Consider the following 14,413-nt stretch of genomic DNA (forward strand, 5'->3'; position numbering starts at 1 on the left):
GGAACGCCGGAGAGCACGTGCACCGCGTCACGTCCAAATGTATTGGCGCGTTGACTGTAACATGTATTCATGTTCTCACAATACACACATCTCTAGATTATCCTGTTTGCACCAGTCACATACCTGTGTCAGCCATTGGCGTCACGTAATACCAAATATATGGCATATGTGACGCTAGCGAAACGCCCGCGAGCGCATCATGAGCGTGGCGTGTAGTCATGTTACATGACACGCATGTCATGATTTTCATGTTGGGGTCGATCTGTTGCTTATGTTCGCCATCCAATCATGTCATACCATACCATTTCTGAAACATGTGATGTGAATGAAACCACCACAAGAGCAGCAGGTACATAAAATATAAATCATGACATTCATGACACATATGTCATGATTTTCCAGTAATGATTATTCGAATATGTTCTTCATACAGTCATGTTATGCCATACCAAGTTTGGTATCGATGCCATTGTCGAAACGGCCAGGAGAGCTAAAAGTCGTAGGCGGCTAGATAGATAGATAGATAGATAGATAGATAGATAGATAGATAGATAGATAGATAGATAGATAGATAGATAGATAGATAGATAGATAGATACGCTCAAAGTCGCCGAATTTCGCTAAAAAATGCTTCGCATTAAAAAAATGGCAGATCCCACATACAGTGGGAATCGATGATATGCGGAGCACGAATGAGGAAGGCCAATATGCCACTTTCAAATCACCACAACGTTAAGAGGTGGAGGTAAATTATGCCGTAAACGAGTTCCGTATTATGATTATCATGTTCGGATGTGCCGTTCATCTTCGTCATCTATTCACGTCATGTGATGCCAAATTTAGTATATGTGGAGCTAGTGAAACGGTAGCGAGCACGCTATGAGCGTGGTATGTTCTCATGTTCATACATGACACGCGTCTCATTATTATTACGTTTGCACCAGTCATATACCTTCGTCATCAATTGACGTCACCTAACACCAAATTTGGTATAAACGGAGCTAGCGAAACGGCCTCGAGTGCATCATGAAGGGCCCAATAAACTCCAACGTAACGTTGACGCATGCGCACGTTGGGCACAGCGACGCTACGTTAGCAAAACCGACCAGCGTCCGTCGTCACGGCCCGACGGCAGCCGGCGCGAAATGCGACATGCTGCATTTGGCGCCAATGCGTTACCCAGAAAACATTGCGTCTCCCTCTTTTCAAGACGGGGTGACGCCGGACGCGCTGAGACGCGCATGCGTCAAAGCACGCAGCGCGTGCCTGCGAGTATACGTCAGGACCAGCGCCTAGCATGGCAACGCCGAAGTTACGCGCGCCGGGTCACGTCGAAGTGTATTGGCGCCTTGACTGTGGTATGTAGTCATGTTCTCACATGAAACGCATCTCATGTTTATCATGTTTGCACCAGTCACATACCTTCGTCATTCATTCACGCCCCGTAATACCGAATTTTGTATAAGCGAAGCTAGCGAAATGACCGAGAGCGCACCATGAGCGTGGCATGTAGTCATGTTGTTACATGACACGCATGTCATGATTTTCATGTTAAGGTCTGTTGCTTGTGTTCGCGATGCAGTCATGTCATACCATACCAGTATTGCAACATGTCATGTGAACGAAACCACCGCAAGAGCAGCAAGAACATGAAATGTAAATCATCACATACATGTCATGATTTTCATATTATGACTACTCGAATATGCTCGTCATATAGTCATGTTACGCCATACCAAGTTTGGTATTGTTACCATAATCGAAACGGTCAGGAGAGCTAAAAGTCGTAGGCGGCTAGATAGATAGATAGATAGATAGATAGATAGATAGATAGATAGATAGATAGATAGATAGATAGATAGATACGCTCAAAGTCGCCGAAGTTTGTCAAGAAATGCTTCGCATTTGATATCTACTTTTGTCCTCTAAACATTAGCCTTCGGCACAATACTTTTTGCGTCAGATGCAACTATGACGGCTGCAGATAGCTGCAGTGCGTGAGATGTACAATTAACGTTCCGCACACCGCTTAATAGAAAACACCTCAAGTATGAAACTCGGAAGACGATGCGCCCGACGCGGCATCGAGGTCACGTGCTAAGCACCTGGTTGTGCCGGAATGCAACATACATATCACCTATGTCATGATCTCAGCACGTGGTTGTGCCAGATCCGAGCCGAATCAGCACCATAACCGCTGGTTGGCTAGATGATTGATTGATTGATCGATTGATTGATTGATATGTGGGGTTTAGCGTCCCAAAACCACCATACGATTATGAGAGACGCCGTAGTGGAGGGCTCCGGAAATTTCGACCACCTGGGGTTCTTTAACGTGAGCCCAAATCTGAGCACACGGGCTTACAGCATTTCCACCTCCATCGGAAATGCAGCCGCCGCAGCCGGGATTCGATACCGCAACCTGCGAGTCAGCAGCCGATTACCTTAGCCACTAGACCACCGCGGCGGGGCGGCTGGATGATTGAACTCGGATACCATGCGGCACGCAATCGGCAGTTTGCCCTGGCTCTCAAGTTGGAAAACACCCCAAAAGTCCGGGCAGGAGCAGTCGTTCAGCGCAGGGAGCCGGCATGGTTGTCCCGGCTGGTCTGGTGGCACCAGGTCAGTTCCTTTGGTCCCGCAGGTCGAAGGCCTGGCGCTCCTCGTTTCGTCAACCACGCTGGCTTAGCTCGTCGGCGTTCTGAAGTTCACAAGCTTTAAGTTAGTCGCTCTCGCGCACGCCTTCGTCTTCTGCAGTTCTGCTTTCGCTTTTGGCTGTGGATAACACTTACTAAAATCAGCAACTAGCCCCACTAAGTGTTTTGTTATGGTGAAATGGTCATAAGGATTATTACAAACCGTCGCAAAACGATCGCAAAATACTTGGTCGATGCGATTTCCGAGAGAGGCGTAAATGTTGTAGGCCTATGAACTCAGAATTGGGTGCACGTTAAAGAATGCCAGGTGGTCGGAAATTTCCGGAGCCCTCCACTACGGCGTCTCTCATAATCATATGCTGATTTAGGGTCATTAAACCCCACATATCAATCAATAATTGGTCGATGCGAGCATTTCCACGCTGAGACACCCTTTTGCTGCACGAGCAGTATCAGCCATGTTGATTATCTCTCTTACACACTGCTCTTGTGCCGCGAGGAAATGCCAGTTTTCTGGCATGCGCTACAGTGGCTGAGGTTGAGCAGTTTCGCGTGGCTTATCGAGAGCTGAGCTGCGCGTGCTCGAGAAGCGGCCAAGTTATACGGCGCACAGCGGGCGCGCCGGAGCCACACACCCCACAGAGCTCCTCGCCGATCTGCGTATTCCAGAGGAGTGGCGTCATAGCCGTTGCAGATGCACTGGCGCCGGCGTGTGTCCAGCTGTGAGCCTCTGCTGCGTTGCGCAGTTGCCGCCTGGAATTGCGCGCATGCGCGGAAGTATCACTGGTGGTGTATACATATAGCGGGGTGTTTGCCACTGCGATATAGCCATGTACAAGGACAGCGAAATTGCTGCTCAACGGCACAGAAGAGCAGAAAATCGGAGGTCATTGGATCCTGACGTAGAGACCTGGCAATTAGCGGTTGAGCACAAGAAGAACGGACAGACAGATGAACGGCCTGGCGAGACACCGCAGCAAAATGAGGAACGTGTAACAAAGCGGCTTTGCCAGGAGGGAAATCGCGCTGCGTATATGCAGGCAGAGCCGAGCTAAGCCACAGATAAATTATGTTTAACTTGAGTGCAGTGTAAGCTGAGCTGAACTTGGTTACTCTGACTTTTACTTGTGTTGTGCTACTTTAGAGTGGTACTTATAAGGTTTGTCTGTCGAACCTATTCACGTGCGCAGGGCAAGTCAACGTGATCAACGATGGCCCAATCTGAATAGATAATCTTATTCTCTAGCCATGCATTCTTCTTTTCCAAAGTCGACACCACAGCATGAAACGCGTACCGACAAAGCACACAGAGGTCACTATTTACCAGCCACAGTCCTGTGCATTTGCGCAAGGACAAAACTTACGAAACCGACTCACACTATACTCCACACACAACCCCGTGCATCGCAAAAACCGTTGCGTCATCTCTCGCAGAAAGCCATAACTCGTGCTGCGAAACCACTGACCGTCTCAGCGCGCTGTTTACTTGCCCACGGCTGGAATTCAAAAAGGCCCAAGGTGGGTAACGATACTAAAGAGACAGTGTATTGTGCTTTGTATTTACATAGAACATTGTTATTGTCATAGCAAGTAAGCAATATTTCAGCGTAAACGTATTTATAGCTTTAGTAGTGGTTTGAACAGACACTGAGAACTGTGAAGCATCTGTGAATACATAGTCAATTTTAAAGCGATAGCGTGTAACTGATCGTCTCGCAGAAATGCGGGCGTCGGTGTCGTTGGTTGAGAGCGAAAAGTCATCATCTTGTGCGTGATCGCAAAATAGAGAAAGATGCAAAAAAAAATACTAAAAGCTTCCGTGTGCGAGTGAGGATCGAAACCCGGCCGTTTGCTTGGCAAGCAGATGTTATACCACAAAGTCACGTGCCTGCTCGGTAATACACGTGCCTGCTTGGTAGTGCAGCGAAAATAGAGAGCTATAGTATACCAGGCTTACCGGGATACCGGGCGTACCGTGATACCCGAATCGAAGTGCGCATGCGCAGATACGTGCGTTACCCATACCGCTCACCATATGCGTAACATGGTGGCACTCTCGGACGCCCGCTTCGAAGTGATTTTGGCGTAGTTGTTGAAATATTCACCTTGTTCACTGCATACGACTGTCCAAAATAGCTTCGCTTGCCTTCAGTTAGCTCCGATGACCGATTATTACGGATAAGTCTGCGTAGTTTTTCAGATAGCTTCCCATTTCGAACGCGTCTAGGCCTACCTACAAGATCAATGTAAACAAATTGGCAACATAGATGTTTTCGCATTTGGTGCGTGGTTCACAATGATTTACCTTGATTATTACTAAAATAAACTTCTAACAATGCTTCGCGTGGTGGCATAGGCAAACATTATCGTTTTATTTTTCATTTTCTCTGTTCTTTAACTTATTATTGATGTAATAGGTGGCGCCATCATCCCAGCTGGGGCACGTAAACCACGTAAACGCTATTCCGCTAAACTATAAGACAATGCCCACAACGAACCTTTGTTGCACGGTAACGCCATTCTCTTAACCTACGCTATCACGCAGACGCTAAACTATAACTGTCTAATAACGTTCTCGCTTTACAAACACACATGCGCGTCCTGTATACATGCTTCACAATACAGCATGCAATATCGCAGTAACATTGCGTGGTACGTGCGCTAATTGTCATCGAGCGTCAGGACATGTCATGACTTTCGCCACTTCAAGGTTTAAAGGCGCCCGTTCATTTCTAAGGACACACACGTTACTGTGCGTATTCCATTATGTATAGGACCACGTTAGTGGGTGCACAGCGAGCTTGAAAAGATTTCACGCGCATAACTGCTTGTAGTTGAAAACGGGCTACCTATCACACAAAATGTAGATATATGCAAAAGCTTCACTGACACAAGCCACTTGCAACATTATCAATTACGTAATATTAATTTACAGTTTAAACTTTTCAAGTAACATCAACAAAATGTAGGCGCTAAGTGGTTGAAGTATGCGCTAGGTATACAGGATAGGGTTATCACGTTCCACACTTAAAGACAAAGCTTGCAGATCCACAATATTCATCTGGACCATCATCAAAGCATGTATTGCGTTCTTGTAAGAAGAAGTGCGTGCCGAAGACAACGCTTTTTTTTTTAATTGTCGGCTGATTGCGCACTTGACCCGTTGAAGTCAGGCCACCATACCCACGTGATGTCGTCCGAATACCTTTATGTTTTTTCTGCAAGACTTTTAACTAAGGGCCTAATAGTCGTGCGGCGAACTATTCAGCCATCAACGTGACCACGATTTTTTTTTCAGACACACATGAGATGACGATTTTTCACTCACAACAAACGACGACAACGCCCACACCGACAGTGACGCCGATACCGAAGCCAACGCCAACACAGGAGTTTCTGCGAAACGAGATCTTTAACGCTACCGCGTTAATACACCTAAAAGGACTTAACAACCCTAGTGCTGTAGGCCGACTGTTCTTTTTTTTTAACGGGAAAGAGAAAGGTACGAAGAGGAAAAGATACGCGAGAAGCCTCCTTTTATCCCCAGAGGATCGTAGTCCTGCGACATTGTTGTTTTCCGATGCAACGCACAACTTCAGCAACATAATGAGACAGGGTGGTATGACACTCGTGTCACCATTTCTGCAGACAGCGAGTGTTCCAGCTATCAGAGAGGAAGGTGTGGAACCACGAATAGGCTCTCAAAAGTCCTGGTAAAATCAGGTATTTTCATGTAGTCCCAGGTAGCCTCGGTACACTGGTATATTTTCCTGGGTTGTATTGAGAATGTTTTGAATAATGATCTACAAGGCGTGGTGGCGAGGGTATTTTGCTACATACACAGTTATGTGGTCATGTGCCAAGGGATCACGTAATGGCATAAAGAAAAAGGACAAGGCGTGACTCTTACGAGGCCCCGTAAAAGGCATAGCCCACCTCCTCGATTTCTTTCTTTCGTTTATTGAGTACCGTTTTTTTTTTTGGCTTTGGCTTCTACGTCTATGACACGGCTTCGCTAGAACTTTTTTAAAGAGTTTAAAAATGTCAATGACGGGAAATCAGTGTGGTCAAGGTCGGGAAACGTATCTCAGGCGTTTAATTTGAGATTCAAGATAAATGAGCCCTCCGTGCTTACTAGAACGTTAATGCCGAAAATGATGTTTCAACTACGATGTAAGATTTTGAATTTTTCGATCAATTGGAGCAAAAACTTAGCCAGTTCAAGTTTTTGGCGCTGAAGCACGTCAGAAATTTTCATACCACCATCGCTATCTTTCTTCTACCGCTGAAAAAGGGGAGTTCCTACGTCGCAAATTAAATCTCGCTCTAGCCTCACTAAAGTTAATGGAGTATTTAGCAACAGTAAGGACTACACTTGCATATGAAAGTATCTTATGAGAACCTTATCAGAAGGAATTGATCAGTGAAATTGAAGGAGTGTGGCCTGATTTATTCTTTCTGGGTACTCCCTAACTGATTCTGTGAAAGAGATGCTGCAAGAACTAAACTTACTTAACCCATTGAAATGCCATCACATAGCCAGATTAAACTTCGTGCTCTTGCTTTCTCATAACACAGTTAAAAGGGGAGTAAGCAGGTTACGACTTCTTTTTTTACACCCCTCGAACAAGCTCGGCATTTCGTACAGTAGACAACGCCGATCACCCTTTCTGAATATTAGATAATACAGCACTGCACGCCACGCAGACCCTCCATTTCGAAAAAATTCTCGCACCTCTTTCCTTCTAACCGATCCCCCCTACGCGCAGCGATGCGAGCCACAGAGCACCTACCACTGGGCAACTTGACGGGCCACTGAGCTTGTCGATTGACCATTGGTGCTACAAAACAGTGCCTTGGCCCTGTGGTGATGCAGTTTCGGCTGTCGGCATTTTTATTTTCTTGTGCTGCTCTCTGCCGTCGTTTTGTAGATTTCGAAACTACCGGGAGAAACGGTACTGCCAAAACGAGAGCCTCCGAGAGAAAGAGGTGGCTCTCGACTTTGCGCAAAGAGAGGTGTGCTCCTCGCACCACGCTTCCTCCCCAGACCGCCATGACACGTGCTCATGTCGGGAATGTCCTGTTCAGTCATTGGCTGCGCGCCGGTGACGTATAACTGACGTCGTGTCACGTTGCCGAAATGGGTGGAGTCACCGTGACGGGCAACGCCTTTCCCCTCCCTATGGCGGAGAAGGGTGACGAGGCCACGGGAAAGTTTGAAACCAACTGAAACGAATGTTTGAAACCAACTGAAGTTACGGAACTTCCTTATTATTGCACGTATTCGCAACATTCTTGTCGCGACATGTTTGTATCGCATAAGTGCGCATATTTTTCTTCATAACCACTTTTGAGCCTCGGTGTTGTTAACTAGGTTGTTTACTTTAGCTTTGATGTAGCGACATAGTTCATTCCGCGACATGTCCGGAACTTTCGAAGTGACTACCTCAGAAACTTTCTAATCACTCAATTTCGCGTAAATACATACGCATACTTTTGTTTTTCGAGAACCACAAAACACTCGAATAATTTACCAGGGGCTATACGGGATTCTGAAAGTGTAGGAATATTTGAATCAAACACTACAAAATATCTTCTCACTTTATCTTCATGAATGTTAAATTCTTTTCTGAATGTTGCGATTGGGTGTAGCATGTGAATTGCATCATAGTAATACTATATTTGTGTAGAATACTGGGAAATAGGTGAGATAATATATCTGTATTGTAAGTGATGTAAGTGAACGAAATATCGTGATGTAATTTTTTTCTTGTTTACCCTTTTATCACCTGTGTATTGCTGCTGTATGTTTGACATGGTGGTTATTGTGTCAGATTTCATTCACTATAGATTTATAATGATAGATTGGTACTTCATACATCATGATTGAATTGTGTCGCATTTCTACCCAGCCCCATTGCGGCCCAATTTATCAATAGTACCTGGAAATCAAATAAAAAACAATAACGGTTGTCCCTGTTTATGCTTGCTCCCTGTTTATGCGTTGGAAAATGGTTGTGCTTCTGACTGAGTAGTTTAACGCGTCACACCGTGGAACCGTCTTCACAAATTGAAATGATTGGTCACGTGCTTCAGAAAAAAAAATGTTTCTAGACTATTTTATTTTGCGGGATTTGTGCATAGACTACAGGGCATGGTGAAAGCCAAAACAAGTTCACAGTGCCTATATAATTGCTGTCTTGGTAATAAAAAAAAACCTGTAGTGTGCCTGCGGAGAAACAGCCTATAAACCCTGCTAAAGCTCGACAACATTTGCGGTACAGAAGTTCAATATTTGTACCTTTGTTATGGCGAAAAGATTACGCAAGAGAAATGCCCTTAAATGAAGACTTAAGAGCAACAGTAAATGAGCCTTTGTGAAAACCACGCTGCTGGTATCATCAAGGGCAGAGTATATGTCTTTTATCCTAAGTAAGTTTTATGAGACAGTTTTATGAGAAAGAATTAACTAGTTACCTGACAACTTGCCGTATTTTGCTTTGCGTTACACATATTTTAATGGGTGCAAGATATTAGTCACTATAAAGGTTGATATTTACCGTCTCACAATCTTTATTCGCGGATGTCCTTAAACATTACAGAACTCTTGTTACTATTGCAGGTTACTTGGCAAGCAACTTGGGGGTGAAGTCGCAGTACGTGATACGGACATACGACGATGAATCTTTACTTCTGTCAGAGCTGAGCGGTAAGATTATTAGGACTTTTTGTTGGGCTAGTTCTGGTACGATCATAGTTGATCTTAAGGCGGGAGAAAGCACAATCACAACAGAGGACATGCGACTGATGTATTTGCATGAATACACTGTACCGTACGAATCCTGCCGTTGAAAGGACTCGCTCACTGGATTTCGAGCCGACCGGTTGTGCCCCCGGTATCTCCGACGACAGAGCATCTCTGGCCGACTGGCTCACCCTACGCCATCTCCTGACGCCGACAAGAGCTCTCGCCTAGTGGTGCCCCTTCCTCGGACTCCTGCGACCGGGTCCATCTTTCCTATCTTCTCGTAACTTCCGTATGTGGCTGTCCCTGCGCCACGCTGTCTCCTTCCTGCTGTATCTGTCTCTATACCTTTAATCCTATCCTTTTAATCCCTCCTTACCCCCATCCCTCGTGAGCTACTGTTGAGGTGCCACACTGTGATGTAGGCAGTTACGGGGCTCACTTTCCTCTTTTCTTTTTTTACGAATCACACAAGAATCACATAAGAAAGTTGGGACAATGGGGTTTTGGGTCACTATGCCTTGAAAGCGCCCTAAGGAAATCGTTCAACTGGGTTCACTGGTTCGCTCACACCAAGCACATAAGCGCGCATGCACACGGCGGTCTATTAAGTACGGTGCACTCACAAGTAAGGTGCACTGTACGCGTCGGAGACGAGCGCATGAGAGCGCGCATCGCGATGAGTGGGACGCTGGGCGCACGCTTTCTTTGCGCCATCTCGCCCTAAGGTACTCGGCTGCTGACCCGCAGGTCGCGGGTTCAAATCCCGGCTGCGGCGGCTGCATTTCCGATGGAGGCGGAAATGTCGAGGCCCGTGTGCTCAGATTTGGGTGCACGTTAAAGAACCCCAGGTGGTCAAAATTTCCGGAGCCCTCCACTACGGCGTCTCTCGTAATCATATGGTGGTTTTGGGACGTTAAACACCACAAATCAATCAATCAATCAATTGCGCCATCTCGCCATCTCGCGGGTGATGCTAAAAACACGTTGTTTTCCCCGAGACCGGCGTGCCGCCACAGGTGTGTATTGCATATAAGTAGCTCGCCGTTTGAACGTTGAAGGACGTGCGCTTTCATGGCACAGCGGCTAACGCCCTTGCACTGCCGATCGAGAGGCCCCTTTCGATTCCTCGCGTCAGAAAAATGTTTTTCTGGCGCGAGGAAATTATCTTTCTGGCGCAATTTTCTGAGCTATTTTTTTTTTCTGGCTTTTGTATATGTATAAGTACATATGCTGGACTTGACGGTGATGGCAACGGCAAAAACCAGTCACACGTGCCCATATACTTGCTATCACAATAAAGCGAGACGACGATCATGAAGGTGCGGCGCCGAGAGAGAGAGAGAGAGAGAGAGAGAGAGAGAAATAGACCTTATTGGGCAATCCTGCGTGGGGAGGGTGGGAGCACCGCGCAGAGTTCGGCATCCTCCTGTCGGCGCCGAACGCGTGAGGCCATGGAACCGATAAGCTGATTACTGTGGTGACCTAGGCGTGCCAAGACTGGGCCACGAGTTACAAATACATGGTGAAAAGCTTAGTGACTTCGGACGAGCCCCCAAGGAGAGGCAGGCTCAGGACAGCGAGCAGAAGCATCGGACGCCAGCGACCCAGGCCTGGAAACATGGCCGCCCGTGCTGCTGCAGTCCAATCTCCACTCCGGACGACGTTGCCAGCTTTAGTGCTAGCCTGGCCCGCTGTTCTGTTCCTTACTGAGAGCATAGCAGCTAGTGCGGGTTGGCTCACGGTTCTTACAGTTGCGTCAAGCACCACAGCTCGACGAAAGCTGTCCGCTATAGGCAGGCCGACCATGCCTGCACGGAGCATCACGTCTCTGCATGCAAGTTGACTGCTCCCGTTGACGGACCCGCGCCATCAAGCTTCATAAACGCGACAGCCTCGCACTTCGAGATGTGAGCCCCTCCCCATTGCCTTTCACCCGCTCCCTGGCCTGCTTCTAAGCGTCCGTCGTGCCGTCGAATGCAAGGTATTTGGACCGGGCGTTAGAGTGACATTGATAATATAAGAGTGAATGTGCTCATAGTGACATTCGGATACATGTGATAGTGGAATGAAATTCGACGTAATCGCTGCAATCAACTTGAAGATAGACAGAAGGTGAGCGTGTATCTGACACACTTTAAGCCTAGCAGATTCTTACGGAGGCACCGTGTTGCACCAAAGGTCAGAGGGGAAAGCACAGTTGGTCGTTCAAGCCGCGTTCTCGGTGGGCGCAAAAATTCAAAGTTTAGCCTTCAAGAAGAACGTGGAGGGCATTCTTTTTAGAGCTACTTGCCTACGGAGATGTTTTTAAATAAAAAAAATGCCGCCATATCCACGAAGTGAATGATGATGAGTGGGCGAAGCTCCGGAGGTAAACCTGGTAAACCATGAATCCTCCGTACATTTTGCCCACTCGATTTTATTGCAACGCTCCCCCTAGCGTACGTCGCCGCACTATATCGAACGATGACACGCGCCATATGTGGCATCATTCCTATTTTATAACACCTCGCATCTTTCATAATCAACTACACGTACCGCCGTCTAGTTTATAACATCTTTCATCTTTTGGACGGACGGACGGACGGATGGATGGATGGATGGATGGATGGATGGATGGATGGATGGATGGATGGATGGATGGATGGATGGATGGATGGATGGATGGACGGACGGATGGACGGATGGACGGATGTATATGGCTGTACCCTTTAGATCGGGCGGTGGCTAGCGTAATACTTAGAACTGAACTAGAGGTGGCTACATACAGGGGACGCACAGCCCACGACTTAAGGAGCTTCGCTCCTAAAAACATTAAGTGGTCTATCGCACAAATGACCCATTGATTTTCAATTGCAGTAAGTACTTGTCACACCCACATGTTCACACGAACGAAGTCCAAAAAGTGAGTGGGGCGGACGACTGGGGGCGAATATATGACCAATGGACAGTTTATGGGTGGCTTTCGGGCACCAGCAATTAAGATTTGCAACTGAAGTAAGCATGGCTCGCAGGTAGCATATCTGGAGTAGAAACTCATAAGCATAAAAAAAACAGCTTGAGGAAATTGTGAATAACTACGAAAAAGGAAGGACAGAAAGACAGAAAGAAGGAAAATAACTGTAGAAAAGGATCCACTTCTTAACGTATAGCCTATTTACTATTGTCTAGTTCGCGACAATGGTAGAGATGCAACTGCTTATAGGAAAACGCGATGGTTGGAGACGAAGCGAGCGAGATACTAGAAGGCTGGGTGACCAAATGATGAAGTTGAGTAGGGTGTTTTATAGAAGTAGTGTAACTACACTAAAACAATGATGCAGTACACATGAGTTGAGCACAACGTGGTGTGGCAGGTAGAATACTCGTATTGGTGACATGGACAGGGCATTACAGTTTGGTTGCTTGCAGCTTTATTTTTATATTGTATACCATCAGCGTGCAGTGCTATATTGTGGAAGAGTAGTGACAAACTCGGCTACTGTGCGTGCATTAGGAAAGTCGGCAAAGAGCCTTGTGGCCTGTAACTACGTCGCAAGGACAACTGTATGGGTGATGCGGGCAGTTGCTGATCAGCGTGCACACAATAGCAAGATACACCGAAGATGTGATGCTGCATTGAAGTCCTATCAGGTCATTATGAAGCTGACACAAGAGAAGTGCAGAAGCCGATACCACTGTGGGCTGCGTCTATTTCTATTGGTGTATTAAGGTTGAAGTGGCATAGTGTAGGAAGCGCTGTCAGAAGACGTCGAGACGGTAAGCGCAGTGTCACGTCCTCGATTTATGAAAGACCGACAAAGCTGGCTTATAGTTGCTGAACGAAGAGTAGTATGGTACCTGAGATGTTGCGCATAACACTTTTGTTGTAATATCACCAGGTGATCAAGAAAGTTTCCTCGTGTTGGCGCTCCCAATCAGCTTATATTTCTTTCGAGTCATTTTTACTAGGCTATTGAATGTGACTGTCTTTGCTTCTCTCTTTTTTTTTCTGAAAGCATATTTTCTGCGTACGTTGCGCACATTTTCGAACAGACCATACTCGTTGCTAGTTATTCCATACACTATGCAGGAATTTTCTCAAATTTTCATAAGAAATGCATTGAAATTCGTTGACTCTAAATATCACACACTAACAAGTGAACCAATACTTCCCATCATGTCAGGATTTTTTCATCTGTCCATTACAGGCACTTGCAGATTAAACTTGAAATCTACCTAATAACTGAATATGCATTCGTCTAGGTCACATGCTGTTTTCTACACGTTTCTGTGAACAATTTGAACATCTTGTTGAAGCACTCCAGGTCAGAAATTAAACAAAAGCTTGAGTGTAAACATTCCTCGGTAATTTACGCAACCTTACATGTCACGGAAGCGTTGTGAAATCGTACTGACATAAAATGTTTATATTACGCAGATGGACCGTCAAAATGCTCCCTCTGGGTGACAAAAAACACGTGGAGAGACTTCCAGAGGCGATAAACAAAACATTTTCTACTATCTGCCCAGACCCTTTGTTTGTTCCGTTTAATGAGAAGTGCTTTGAAGGCTGAAAATAAAAATGCCTTTTTCGATTTATGCAAGGAACTGAATAATCTTTTGCGTGAGTTTTGTCGAGCATGTGCTATGTATAACTCGTGAAGGAAAAAAAGTGTTACTTTAAATGCTCGTTTTATTCTTAGGCACAATATTACTGGGAACTAACACACAATGATGCTAAGGAAAAGCGAAAGAAGGATAACGTTTCGTCTATAAGCAACGAACCTGCGACCTTCGAATGACGCGCCCGATACTCTATCAACAGAGCTACGGCACCGGTCATCCCTCCGTCTACTTTATAGGTTGTATTCACGTGACATCAGGTTGGCGGGCACGAGAACGAAAAGTGCCCTAGCTGGGCTGGCAACCGCGCTGCCACCATTACTGTGCACAGTACTAGAAGGGGGCAGTGGAATGAATTAAGGTCCATATATATGTAATAAAGGGATTTTAGAATGAATGAGGCGGC

At 46.1% G+C, this 14,413-nt stretch overlaps 1 pseudogene; it reads left to right on the plus strand.

Moving 5' to 3' along the window:
* The window catches only part of LOC119186214 (japanin-like-RS), a 28,664-nt pseudogene extending 14,664 nt beyond the window's left edge, over window positions 1-14,000 (plus strand).
* Window positions 14,001-14,413: the final 413 nt, after the last annotated feature.

This window comes from Rhipicephalus microplus, chromosome 7 (genome assembly GCF_043290135.1).
Source record: "Rhipicephalus microplus isolate Deutch F79 chromosome 7, USDA_Rmic, whole genome shotgun sequence".
Classification (NCBI taxonomy): Eukaryota; Metazoa; Arthropoda; class Arachnida; order Ixodida; family Ixodidae; genus Rhipicephalus; species Rhipicephalus microplus.